Raw genomic sequence first — 9750 nt, 5'->3', positions numbered from 1 at the left:
TAGATAGATCAGTACATTGTAAAGATATTGTCAGTGGTGACTGAGGCTTTCTTTTTCCCTTTTTTTTTTTTAAACTATGGATGCCATTATGGGAGAAAGGTTTTTTTCCTCCACTGGAATTATATAAAAAATAAAATCTGTCTTTAGTCATTATTTTTACATTTTTCTTAATAAAGAGATAATCTACAATTTCTTCTTTTATATTCTTCATCCAAAGAAAATCACTTACAAGCCACGAAGAAATGACCTTCGAGCTCCATAAATCAATATGACAGGTGATTCAATCAGCCACATGCCTTCTCTGATTTAAGCAGCTGCTGACTCCCATAGAGCACGCTGAGTGCAGGTCCCAGCGGCCCTGCAAGTGATGAAGAAAGCAGCAGGTTTGCACTTTTAAAACCACTGAAGCCTGGCTGAGGAAATCACTGACACAAGTGAAATAAAAGGGACTGAATATTTAATTTGCATGAGCTGCTGGCACTGCGCACACCTCCGCATCACATTTTCTCACTCTGCGTGTTTTGTCACTGTCGCTAGAGAAGCTGCAACCTCAATGTAGATTTTGTTCCTACGAAGTGACACTCGAGTCCATGCCTGCAATTTTTGTGTACTTCCCAGGCACGCACTTCATGAACTTTAAAAGAAGAACTACAATGAGGGTAGGGGAAATACGGTTTAATCTCAAGTGGGAGAAGCAAAACTGCACAGGCTGCTGAGTGCCAAAAGGAGACCTTCACCTGGTGTTTCTTCTTAAATTCAGAGTGACTCATTATATCAGAATGAATCTGCTGAATTTTTATGGCATTGCTTTGGATTTATTCAGATAGATATAACAACAGAATTGCTAGGGCAAGATACAGTTTATACCTGCAACCAAAGATAGGTACTTCATCTGCTCAGATAGTCCATATTTTCTTCCCCATTTAAACTTTATTTGCACATTGCTATCTCAAAATACCCTGCAAATCCAACAATTCACAGTGCTTTCCTGGGACTGAAACCTGGCTTCTGAACTTTAATCCTTCTGGCCACCAAATGAAGCACAAAGAAAGATTCATGAAGCTTTCCTATGAAAGCTGAAAAGTCCCGTGTTTGAAAGCAAGTTACCAGTATGATCCTAACTTTGCAAAATCTACTTTGAACAAGTATTTAACAAGCCTTGGGGATTGGCAGGTTTCATGTAATTACTTAGAATCAAGTCTCTAAGCCTCAGTACTGCTTTTTTAATAAAGGACATTCTGCAGATTAATTCACTGAAAGGAAACAAAAAAGTGGAAGAAAAACCAGAAGACTGTCAGCCTTACTCTCATAAAACTAGTAAAATTCTCTGTCTTTCTTGGGGGAAAAGTAGTGGAAAGGCTCTAAAATGCATATGGAGTAATTCCCCTAGATCCTGGATCATAAGTTCTGGCATACTGCCTCAGCCAAAAGACCCGTCTAGCCCAGTGTCCTGTTTTAAAAGCACAAATGGGAAACTCAGGGTAAAAGACCCAGGAAATATAACAGATATTTATATAAAGTATTTTCCACAAAGTAATTGTGATCACAATGCCCTCCTAGCTACTAGCAAATTAGTTCTTCAGGGGGCATCTGTAGATTGTATCCTGGTCCACAGCATTTGGTAATCACTAATAAGCCTACCCTTCATGGGCTTGTTAAATAATTTTTTTAAAAAACCATTTACAGTTCTGGACTCCAATACATCCTGCAGCAATAAGTTATGGGAATACTATCATAAGTTTTGTGGAAGAAAAAAAGTTTTAAAATTATTCACTTTTGTCTAGAGCTGCTGCACCATAATTTCACTACAAGCTTTTTAGTTTAATACAGAAATATTAAACTATGTAAATGATTGAGGGATCCACCATTTGTTCTCTCTGCACCATACATGAATTCACAGACCTCCTTCCTCACATCATCTCTTTTACCAAATCTGAAAAGTCCTAGTCTATTTACTCTTCCTTGTACTGAAGACATCTCATACCTGGGATAACCCTTGTTATGCTTGTTGAGACTTATTCCAGTTCTGGTGCCTGTTTGAGTCGGGTTGGCCCAGAATCCACAGCCGCCAAGATCTAAGCACAGCATGGCTTTATCCAATGACATAATTTTATGCCTTCTTTTTGTTAACAGAAAGTAAACAGACCTATGCACACACATACAGAAGAAGGGGCAACCCCGCCTCAGGTGGCTGCACCCCAGTGTAAGGAATTGTGTTAGACACTGTTTGTCTCTACATTGCTGCTCCGAGACCACCACTTCCCGCCCCAGCATCCTGTTGTTCTAGAGGAGTACGCTTCGGAGGAGACACAGAGCCCCCGACAAAAACCACGACATCCGCCCAAAGCAAGAACAACAGCAGCCTTGGCCATGCCTGCCGCGCTGTACCTGCGCGCAAGCTGGGTGAGAGACGAGGAGGACTCGACACCCCCCCCTCCCCAGCACGACCACCATGGACACCTGGGCAAGACCACGGGGTGGCACTTATTACAATGAGTTCTGTGGAAATGGGTGGACCCTTCGTGGAAACGGCAAGAACTGGGGCTATAAAAGGATTGCGTACTCCTCTCCAGGAAACCCTGGTCTTTGGCACCTGTTACTTGGACCTGAGACCCCAGCGGAGGTTGGAGCTCCTTCACCTGCATCGCGGCTGAGCCTGCGGAACAACGCTGGATCCCTGGTGGTGGCGGTAACTAGTTGCATCTCTACCGTTTTTCTGGCTTAGGGATTCTGACTTTCCTTTCCTCTCTGTCCTATCGCTGTTATCAGTTGTTATAGAAAATAAAGTTCACAAGATTGTACAGCATCTGACCTCATTTGTGTCTTAATCTCGCTCTTGGGATCGTTTAAGAACACGCCCCGATATTGGATCGGGACACCCAGCCAACCATCCCTTACCTTGCCACCTCCTGTCTCACTGCCTCAGCACATGGCCACTGTCCTCACTGAGAGGTAGCTCCCCTGCCAGGGCTCTGCAGTTGCACCAAATTCAAGCGTTAGGATGTGCCAGCTACATGAAGCACGCACATTTCATCCAGAAGAAACAGCTGATTTTTCACTGCATGGCTCCTTTTGCCCTCTCCTTCACACATGGTTTTGATCAAGGCTTAATTTGGGGAAGTTTTGTGTCTAATGCTACAAAGGAAATCAGACTGATTTACTGCACTGGTCCTTTTTGACCTTGAAATGGAAAAAACCTGTGGTGCACAGAAAATTTGAAGGACACACTCCTCCACCCTCAGGAGGGAAAAAGAGAAAAGAAAGGAAAGGTCTCTAATACCTTTCTCTTATGAATTGCTTTCCTTCCACTCACCATGTTTTCCATCATCATTATTTTTCCATGGATCTGCTCTCTCTTATTGTCATCTTTCCTCCCTCAAATAAGCCCATTAGGCATGTGTCACTTCAAAAGTTAACTGGCAGAGGTGCAAAAAACCCACTGACACAGACATGATCATTAATAATGAGCAACGGTGAGCATGGTTTTATGCTTCTCCTCTTTAATTCCAGTGCATCAGCTGTAGTAATGTATGTTGTTCAAACTCTACCCCACAAAATGATCCAGACTTTAGAGGAACAGCAAGACAGCCCTGATGGGTTTAGGCAGACTTCTGGTCTCCTACAAAGTTGTGGCTTTCTACTGGATCCTCAGCCGGCAGTGGGGAACATGCAGGTATGAAGAGCAAAATATTGCAATGAAGATTGGCCCTTCATTTGGGATAAAAGATTCTCACCTGCAGTACATAGTTTGGGCAAGAAACCCCTGAAAGTAATTCAACCTCAGACACGTTGCACAACTACATTATTTCATGCTATTTTCACTTGGACAAAATGAGTATAAAGCACACACAAAAAACATGGAAAATGTTTAGGAAAAGAACACGGAGCATGCCTCCAAGCTGAAAAGCCAGCTTCCTTGTCAACCCTAATCTGCAAAGACAAGATGAGTTTAAAGCTTGAAAGAATAGAGACTGCTGGCTGTTGTTGTGGTTTTTTGTTGGGTTTGTTTGTTTTGTTTTTCTTTTTTTTTTTTTTTAAAAAAAAAGAAAAAAGAGGAAGGGTTTATGGTACATTTGCACTTAAGTCCATCTGAAACTAAGGCAATAAATAATTCTTGATTTTTCCATTTTAGTAGTTGGACAATGGATTAAATGTTACATTCTTAGTTGGAGCAAATGAGTTTAGTTTTATGAATGTGAATAGAGGCTTGCATAAGGCAAGGACTGGAGCTTTATATTTTTCTAGGTGCATAGTGGATTTGCTTATTTTCATTTTAAGCCAAAGAATGGAATAACTGGGGGGGGTGGATCATGAATGGATTAAAGGAAAAACATAACACAGGAGCTTGTGCCAATGCTCCAGCTGCTTTGAAATGACAAGTTCTCCAGGCTGAAGCTACAGTGAAACATTTCTGTCTATCACTTCATCTGCTTTAAGGATTCCCAAAGAAATACATTGCTCCATTCCAAAAACTCAGTCATTTGTCCTGTATTGCTTCATTTCTTGGAATATTTTTGAAAACCCTCTCTCTCATAAAGGAAGACTGAGGAAATGAGCAGATGAAAAAGAAAAGATATTTCCAAGGACTTAAATCACCAAATTATTCTTAGGACCAAGGAGTTGACAAAGACTTTGTTTTTTCCATAGAATCTGTAAAATGTTAGTCACAAAAAAATTCTAGTAACTTTAATGGCATAATGAACTGTCCAGGCGCGGTACTTTCTCTTTCTCTCTCTTCTTTCTCTCTCTTTTTTTTTAAACTAGCAAGATCCCCAGTAAGGAAGTAGGTACACACACAAGGACATAAGCTTGTGTCTCTAAGACCCCTGCTATGCATTGTATTCAGATGCCTCTTCCTTCTACAAAAATTAGGTGTTTCATAACTTATCACAGATTTGCAATTCGTTTGAGATGGGAATGCTTGTTGCAAATGGGAAGCTGAGACACAGCTAAAGCCTGGAAAAGGTATTTAGGAGCTTAAATCCCCTTGAAATGAGTTATTTCATTGTGCAATCTTTCTGTTGATCCCTGACTGGCAGTAGCAGGAGATAAATTCAAATGTTAGGGGTCACTAATAACTGTTGGCTCCAGCATCTTCCTACAAACCTGGGAAAAATAAACCGTTCAGTGCTCAGATGAGCTAATCTTTCTCACTTGCAAAGGATATATTGGGCAGCTGTACAAAGGATGCTTTAAGAAACAACAGAAAAGGACAAGAGGAAGATAAACAGATAACGTGCAATACCAGCTGCTCCTTTTCCAAAGTATAGCAATAAACATACGAACATCCCTCTCTGATTTTCTGCTGAGGACTGGCTAGGACAGCTGGCTATTTGTCCTCATGCAGGAACATCTCACTCACAGCTGCAGGGTGTTAAACGCCAGGGCACTGTCATGTCACATCATGGGACCTCAGCCCCAGCCCACCCTACAAGCTGCTCCTCCTCTGCTGATCCCTCAAGCCAATCTCCCACTCCTCTGCTCTTCCTGCTCTTCAGGAGATGTAGAGCAAAGACTAACGATAACTGTTTTGAAGAGGTAACATTTTGCAAAAACCTTCTCCCCTTTTCTTAGGCTCTGATTTTTGCACTCCAAAGGTGCAAATTATTACCCTTCATTAAGATGACTTCAGCACCGCTTAGAAGTAGTTACTTGACTCTCATTTTTACACTTGGTAAAATTGCTCTACTTCAGGATGTGCTTATATTTATAACAGAAATGCTCCCAAATACGATAACACAAATACAAATCAGACATTTAAGGCCTATCCATTACCTTTATTCATGCCCACTCCTCTTGACAAGACATCACTGAACTGTTTCCCCACTCCAGGCATTGGAAGATCAAACATTGGACTACTTACCTGAAATACGTCTTTCACCAAAGTAAAGGCAGCAGATGGAAGTGCAAGATGTGAGCTACATATTCCCTTCCTCTGTAAGTGTGAACAGCTTTTTCCGCTGCCTGGTAAGTCAGGTAGATCTTTTTTCTGCTAAGCAAAAAATGAATTATCTCTTCCAATATTTGAAAAAAAAATATCTTTGTTTCATTGTGAAAAGCAAATACTTCCAGAGACTTGATCATGAGTGTTATGTGCGTTTGTGTGGAAAACAGGAATGATCTTGCAGTCTTAGATTTCTCAGGCACCTTGAGGATTATGTTTTCCACTCTTGGTCTCTGCCTACAAGTACAAGCACAGCTCAATCAGCTGATAAACAGTGTAAGGATGAAAAAGAGACAATAGTCTCACAAATTAATCCAACCACACATTGATAATAAGAAACAACTGAGGTTCTAACCTGACTTGGATTTAATCTTCATTAATATCTTTATTTGGTTTAATGCAGTAAGAAGCAGGAGCATGGGAACAAGGAGAGTGCTGGGGTGATTCTGATCACTATTCTCATTAGAGATTGAAAAGTTCTCTTTTGAAGGTGGATATTTTGGGCATCAGTAGATAGCATATACAAAGCATGCTTTTCAGAGTTGGATGAAAGGTGTTAACAGTAATTCCACTCCTTTGCATGGCATGCCAAAATCTTTGTATTTCTCTGAAATTTTAAATACATTATGCTAATCCACTTTAAGGAGGCTTATATTTCTCTGTTTAAAAGCTTTTCTTTCACCCCTTCAAACAGAGTACAAACAGTGGCAGTAAATACCATCCGTGAAAGCTCATATGGTCAGGAAATGTAGGGTTTTTCAATCACGTCCAGGCTTCTGAAAGTGAACGTAAATCTATTTATTTCAATACAATTACTGTCAAACATGCTACACTTCTAAAATTCAGAGCCTTATTTTGGGGCTCTTTAGACCCAAGTCAATTTTAAAAGCCTAGTATCAGTTTGAGAAATCGTGGTCTGAAGCAGTATTAGCTATGTAATCCTCCAAACACCTCTGAGAGATTGATGGTCACGTGCAAGGTCTTCTGGATTTAGGGAGGGGGAAAGTAGGGACAGAACATAAGACAACCTGCCCACAGGTAGGTGGTAATTCAGAGCACCAGTCCACGGGCCTTGTCTTGTGGAGTTGGTACCAGCTAAGGAAGTTCCCAGCCTTGCTCTATACTGTCATTCTTCCCAACTCAAGTATGCATGGGTTGGGATCAGGAACCACATGCAAAAGAATAAAAGGGGTTTATTCTAGCCTCTGAGTTGCAAGTGGTTTACAACTGAGAAAACAAATGTGTGCACATTAGGGAAGGAAGGATAACATGGGAAGAAGGAGCTGGGATCAACAATGACAGAAGGCAAGAGTGTAGACTGACATTAGTTCCAGACGAAAGGTTTGAGCTGGCAGAGCTGAGAGGAGAACATGTAACTTCCTGACATTTAATCCCAGAGGCTTGGATGATATAAGTCACTTCTTATTTCTCCCAGTTTACCACCTGGACTTCCTACTTAGTTCTTAAGATCACCCTCAAACATTAAAATTTCTCTTCTAGCTTTCCTGCACACAATTCTCCTCATTTTCACCAATGACATCCAGAGGAAGTCTAAAAAAAGCAGCACAGAGATCAAGAAAGAACAACTTCATGGAGGGAAGAAAAAAATTGCCCTTTCATGTGGCAACTTATACATGGATAATAGTACACAGTGTTTGCCAGCCACAATTTGAACCAGGTCTCCAGAACTGGTGAACCAACCAAGTAAACTGGGGCCAGGTCCTGACCAAATCTGGGCTGAATTTCCAATGACCTCACTCCCTTTCCATGGGCTCCGCAACAAGGTTTACGCATTATTTCAGTATGGTCTGGCTAGATACAGTAAAGTTAGAAGTAAGTGGTGTCAGCAGATGGATTTTATTTTGGTTTTAAGTTAGGGAATATCTTAAGGCATTAAAGTTACAAATTCTCCAAGGTGCCTGCCACCCCATGAGCCTCAAACTCAGGTTTTTACATAAGAAATGCTGCAACATGAATTACTACGATATTTGGATGGCCTGTTTTCTCATGCTATAACACACAAAATTATCAGATAGGTGTGCAGTATTTCTTGGGGGGGGGGAAAGGTGTGTATATGTATATAAAACTCAGCTAAATGATGAATAAGAAAGTAATTGGTCTATAGGAGGAGTCAGTAAACATTAAAAAAATAGGATACAGCTAACAGCAGATAAAGTTAAAATGTTGCCTAAAAGGAGGAAGGAATAACACCTCTCAGATCATAAGAGTCTCTGGAAGATGACAGTGGATGGTCTTCCATACTACTAAGGTGGTAATCACTAAAAGGTCCATGTTTACTAATGGTTGTAAGAGTTACCATGAGTCTTTTGTACCTGAATAAATACAAAATGATGACATATAAGGTGCACATAACTAGTAATCGTCATAGGTAGACTGGACTGCTTGGGCAAGAACCCAGCTAGATAGTATAGCAGGCAGAAAGGCAAAATAATGTTTTCACTTTTCTAATAGTTTCAAAAGCAGAAACTGCAATAATTCATCAAATGCATTCCAAGGGGGGACACAGCATAGCTATCTTCAGATGGCACACATCTCCTATAACCCCAATTTAATACAGCCTAGCTACTGATAATTAACACAGGGTGTGATCCTAGGACAGGGCCAAAAATTGTTCATCTGCTGCACATCAGTCAGTGTCTTCTCAACTAATCCTATGACTGAATGTGAAGGGAATGGTGACTATTTTCATATTGTTTTGAATCCATCTATTTTTATCCTTTAGCTTAAAAAGCTCCCAAATCCAAACACACTGCAAGACTGTCATCTGAAAGATGGCATGCCTATCTACTGAGGTTTTTGGATATCTAACACATCAGAAGTCCTACTGCAAAACTACATCACTGCATTCTTCTTCCTGTTTTTCTCCATTTTCTTTGGTCCAATAAATGTTCAACCTTCCAGTAGGGACAGGACCAATTGCGGGATCTGAGAGAAATGAGGAGAGGGTGCAACAGCAAGTGTAATGATGTGCCTGGGATTTTTCAGGCTGAGCTATTTGGACACTGCAGAGATGGGGTCACTGGCATGAGTGAGACAAGCTGCAAGTCCTACCCATGCAAAAAAGATTCATGGTGCTGCTCTTGATTCTCTGGATAAACAAACAGCTCTGCTTCCCAGGACTACCAGGCTGCAGTTGCCAAACTTGCTGTTTCTGCAAGGGCAGCCACGGTTTTGGGGACTCCCTCTGACCCTGTATGCTTTGGCAAATCTCCTAGTTTTCTTGGAGGCCTTTGTGGGCTCAACAAGTGAGGCAGAGAAGATACTCCAAACCTCAAAACAGCCTTCAAGTAACAGCTGGGAAATTGGAGCAGGGACCCAAATCAAACACATTCAGAGATCTGGGAATGAAAGCCACTCCTTCAACAGCTGACAAGGAGAAAGCAGAGGAGACCACAACACTGAGAGGAAGGAAACCTGCAAATTTCCCATTCAAAAATTCATCCAGAATGAACTTAAGCCCTTCGAACTGCACTCCTTTGATGGTCACAAATATACTGCTGCACCTCAGTTTTCTATCACATTCCACAAGGTTTAAAAAAAATTATTTGTAAAGAAAGCCATTTATTTAATCCTTTTAATCTCTTCAAGTATATTTTCTGTGTTTGTTAGTCAGGTCTGGTCTTTAGATCTATGGGATTAAATTTGTATCGTAGGAGTCTGGAGTGTTGCTTTTCAGTTGTATTTGGCAGGGGAGGAACAGGGGGAAACCCAGGTTTAAATACTAAAATAAATATCAAATGACCAAAGCAGCAGTTCATCAAGTTCACACCACTACAAGTTAGAGC

The 9750-nt window shown here is 41.0% G+C and overlaps 1 long non-coding RNA gene across 1 annotated transcript; it reads left to right on the top strand.

Moving 5' to 3' along the window:
• The first annotated feature begins 2524 nt into the window (after nt 1-2524).
• LOC141934499 (uncharacterized) lies at nt 2525-9297 on the top strand. The gene is made up of 3 exons (XR_012626347.1): nt 2525-2689; nt 5833-5967; nt 8688-9297. It is a non-coding gene; the product is annotated as an uncharacterized LOC141934499 (long non-coding RNA).
• Nucleotides 9298-9750: the final 453 nt, after the last annotated feature.

The sequence above is a fragment of the Strix aluco genome, chromosome 1, assembly GCF_031877795.1.
Source record: "Strix aluco isolate bStrAlu1 chromosome 1, bStrAlu1.hap1, whole genome shotgun sequence".
In the NCBI taxonomy this organism is placed as follows: domain Eukaryota; kingdom Metazoa; phylum Chordata; class Aves; order Strigiformes; family Strigidae; genus Strix; species Strix aluco.
This window is presented reverse-complemented; position numbering and strand designations above follow the sequence as displayed.